This window comes from Penaeus monodon, chromosome 44, assembly GCF_015228065.2.
Source record: "Penaeus monodon isolate SGIC_2016 chromosome 44, NSTDA_Pmon_1, whole genome shotgun sequence".
In the NCBI taxonomy this organism is placed as follows: domain Eukaryota; kingdom Metazoa; phylum Arthropoda; class Malacostraca; order Decapoda; family Penaeidae; genus Penaeus; species Penaeus monodon.
In genome coordinates, this window is record NC_051429.1 from 4,446,855 (window position 1) to 4,451,854 (window position 5,000).

Consider the following 5,000-nt stretch of genomic DNA (forward strand, 5'->3'; position numbering starts at 1 on the left):
GGTCATGAGGCCCGAGAGCAAAGACGTCGTCGACATATCTCAGCCAAATCGACGGACGAAGGGAGATGGAAGGGACTGGAGAGAGGGGAGAGCCCATGGCAACACCGAACATCTGAGAGTAGAAGAGACCCTCAAAGGAAAAGGAATTAGACTCCACACACAGACGAATCAGCTGCAGGAAGACGTCGGTGGGCAGAGAGAGGCGAGGACCCTGTGCGGGAAGCCTCCTTAGAAGGAAAGTGAGGACGTCATCAAGCGGAACCTTGGTGAACAGGGAATCAACCTCATCATGATGTCCGGGTTATACTCCACGGACACGGGAGATGAAGTCCTGAGAGTGGCGGAGGTGAGCAGGAGAAAAGGTGCCAAGACTTCGCGAGCCAGGCCGCAAAAGGGGGCGTCACAGATCAAGGGGGGAGGTACTGGGACGCAGAGGCACGGCCGGTTTACGGGTTTTGCGAAACTCATAGAAATGAGGGAGTCGAGGATTGAAGACCTTGAACCTCTGGTAGAGATTCGCCTCCGGAGAACAGGCTGCTATCTCTTTCTGGCGACGGAGGAAAGTATCAGCAATGCGTTACGTGGGTCGCTGGTCAGGGGAGTATAGGAAGAAGCTCATCCAAACAGGTCCTACAGGTTATATATATAATATATATATATATAATAATATTATATATATATATATATATATATATATATATAGTAATATATATATAGTAGATGATATATATAATATTATATATATATATATAGTATATATAGTAATATTAGATATACGTAATAAAATATATTATATATATATATATATATATATATATATATATATATATATATATATATATATAATATATATATATATATATTATAATATGTATATATATATAGACGTATATATTCATATATATATATATATAATATATATATATATATATATATATATATATAAACACAAACACAGTAACGTGTACACAAAGATGAATAGGGAAACAGCCACAGTAGAAAAAGAAACTAAATCATAACTTTTCGAACTCTTCACGAGTTCCTCTTCAGACGAATAAACCGAAATGGATAGAACCATCCATTTCGGTGTAATCGTCTGAAGAGGAACTCGTGAAAAGTTCGAAGCGTTACGATTTAGTTTCTTTTTCTACTGTGGCTGTTTCCTTATATGTATAATTTTATATTAATATATTTTATATATAATATATATATAGTATATATATATATATATATATATATATATATATATATATATATATATATGTAATATATATATGTATATATATATATTATATATATGGATAGATAGATAGATAGATAGTTAGATAGATAGATAGATAATGTATAGATACATACATGTATATATATATATATATATATATATATATATATATATATATATATATATATATAATGTGTGTGTGTGTATGTGTATGTGTGTGTGTGTGTTTACATATGTGTACATATTATCTGAACTGAGTAACATTGCCTTTTATTTTAATGATATTTTCATATATGGTAGTACAAGGAAAAACCACATGAAAGTATTAGTAAATGTCCTGGAACATTTAAGAAAGTACAGCTTCACAGTCAGATTGTCAAAATGTAGATTTGGTTTTCCGTCAGTTGAATATTTGGGATTTATTGTTGATGGCCAGATTTTAAAACCTCAGTACAATAAGATCGTGGCACTGCTTAAGGTACCCTTACCTTTGAGAAGGCTTTGAGGAAATATCCCGGGATGATTTCATTTTATAGACTGTTCATACCTATTGTTTCAAACCTCACAAGTCCCCTATCGGACATGCTCAGGAGGAATGTTCAGGAACCTTTCGTTTGTAGTGATGAGAACGAGAGCAAATTTGAACAGCTTAAGCAATATATGACCACTAAACCCATCCTAAAATACCCGGATTTTAATGTTCCCTTTGCCCTCAGGACTGATGCGTCTATATTGTTGGTGCGGTGTTACTGTAGTATGTTGACGATGTTCCTTATCCTGTGGCATACGTAAACAGGAAGTTGCTAAAGCGGGAGAGACGCTATTCAACTGTGGAAAGAGGATGTCTAGCCATAGTGTTCGGGGTTACGAGATTCCAGGACTATCTTGCAGGTAAAGAGTTCATATTAGAAGTAAATCATAAACCGTTAGTTTATATGAACAGTGCCAAGTCTAGCAGCAACAGCGTTGTCCATTGGTCTTTGTGCCTACAGTTCTACAGATTTTGTATAGTTCACATTGCAGGTAAAGACAATACAGGAGCTGACTTATTAACCAGATATCCTTTGTAAATAACTGTAGTCATTCTTATATCTATCATGGGCTAGAGACTTGTTGGGGGACATGTGTGGAGGAATGACATTATCGTATTTAAAAGATCGCTAATGGGAGATATTAGCAAGATGCTGTGCGACAAATAAGCGAGGGACTTGAAATTTGGACAGTAGCTGGTTAAGGGTGTTCAGGCGTTCAGGATGCACAAGGGATCTCTGTAGAGATTTCTAGCCATTAGAATAATTAAATTATGCTAATGATTTTTGTTCCATGCAGGAAGCGTATCGCCATTGATGAGAACGTTACTATATATATGTAAGGATATGTTATGTCAGATCTTTTTTTTTCTAGATATCCTTAGGTTCTGACCGCTCTCTGTATACACAGGAATATATATATATATACGAGTATGGTTGAGACGGCTGGGATCCAAAGAAAAATTATATAAACCTTTAACCATTTCATTTTTCCGATCGGCATATGTAGTTAAACCATACATAAAAAAAAATTAAAAAAACACAGTTAACATCGCATTTACAGTTTCCTTTTTTTCTTACACTTTACAGTCATGTCACTAGTCCACTTCACTACACTTTACTTCTTCACTTCCTTATTTGCTCCTATCCGATCATGTGTGTGGTGTGTGCTGTGTGTGCTTGTTGTTGTGTGTGTGTGTGTGTTGTGTGTGTGTGTGTGTGTTTCTGCTTGTGTGCGTGTGTGTGTGTATTTCTGCTTCATAGGTTGAAGGCCACTCCTGCTTAACCGATACTCTATAGTCTGTAGTGTTAGATATATGCAACCATTTTGTGTGTGTTTGTGTGTGTTTCTGCTTGTGTGTGTGTGTGTGTGTGTGTGGTTTCTGCTTGTGTGTGTGTGTGTGTGTGTGTGTGTTTCTGCTTGTGTGTGTGTGTGTGTGTTTCTGCTTGTGAGTGTGTGTGTGTGTTTCTGCTTGTGTGTGTGTGTGTGTGTGTGTCTGCTTGTGTGTGTGTGTGTGTGTGTGTTTCTGCTTGTGTGTGTGGGTGTGTTTCTGCTTGTGTGTGCGTGTGTGTTTCTGCTTGTGTGTGTGTTTTCTGCTTGTGTGTGTGTGTGTGTGTGTTTCTGCTTGTGTGAGTGTGTGTGTGTATTTCTGCTTCATAGGTTGAAGGCCACTCCTGCTTAACCGATACTCTATAGTCTGTAGTGTTAGATATATGCGACCATTTTGTGTGTGTGTTTATTTCTGCTTGTGTGTGTGTGTGTGTGTTGTTTCTGCTTGTGTGTGTGTGTGTGTGTTTCTGCTTGTGTGTGTGTGTGTGTGTGTGTGTGTGTGTGTGTGTGTGTGTTTTTGCTTGTGTGTTGTGTGTGTTTCTGCTTGTGTGTGTGTGTGTGTGTGTGTTTCTGCTTGTGTGTGTGTGTGTTTCTGCTTGTGTGTGTGTGTGTTTCTGCTTCTGTGTGTGTGTGTTTCTGCTTGTGTGTGTGTGTGTGTGTTTCTGCTTGTGTGTGTGTGTGTGTGTTTCTGCTTGTGTGTGTGTGTGTGTGTGTTTCTGCTTGTGTGTGTGTGTGTGTTTCTGCCTTTGTGTGTGTGTGTGTGTTTCTGTTTGTGTGTGTGTGTGTGTGTTTCTGCTGTGTGTGTGTGTGTTTCTGCTTCATAGGTTGAAGGCCACTCCTGCCTAACCAATAGTCTCTAGTCTGTAGTGTTAGATATATGCGACCATTGTGTGTGTGTTTGTGTTTCTGCTTGTGTGTGTGTGTGTTTCTCCTTGTGTGTGTGTGTGTGTTTCTGCTTGTGTGTGTGTGTGTGTGTCGGGGTGTGTGTGTGTGTGTGTGTGTGTGTGTGTGTGTGTTTCTGCATGTTTGTGTGTGTGCGTTTCTGCTTGTTTCTCCCATTCTCAATTTTCAACACCCAATCCATCAATCTGGTCTATTTCAATCCGCCTATTTCAGCTAATTATTTAGACAAAACCCATCGTTGCGATTTCATTACAGTCTAAGGATTCATTAGAATTCGGGAGGGCATTTAGCAACTTTTATTTACTTGGGTTTCCCCGTCAAATAATTTCTGATTGCAGGATGGGGAGTTCGGAAACATACTATTCAATATTTCAACAGAAGAATAGGAGATTGGCAAACCTACTATCACTCTAAATCATCCAAGTTCAAATGGACAAGGGGAAAGCATAAGAATGTTCTTTATGACAGAGTTAGCTTACACTACTGCTTACCATAGAGTGACAAAAGACACCTTTTTTTGAATGAGAATGAATATCTTCACAATACAAGAGATGTATTTGACCGGTTTCGATTGCGTCTTCGTCAGAAATACAGAAGTCAGAAATCAAAACTGGTCAAATACATCTCTTGTATTGTGAAGTTATTCATTCTCATTCATACATTTTCTACATTTGTCATTAGGAATACGGTACATCTTTTTTTCACGCTAAAGCATCGGAACCCTCATTTTCCGTACAAGCTCTTTTCCCAGGACAAGTCTCCCTGGTATAATGTAGAAGTTTATTTTTGAAACGTTACAATCACTAGTTTTTTTTTCTTTTTTAATAACGAGAGACGAAAATCGTTGGTTCAAGGATTTTTAAGAATTGTGAAGAATTACTCGAGGAATAAGTCCAGAGAAGGCCAAAGGATTGACCCTATGCCAAGCCTTCTCAAATCGTAGAAGGGGACAGGGGTATATCTAAAGGTACTCCTTACGTGGGTTGAGTAACAAAATGCAGCCGTTATATGCAGA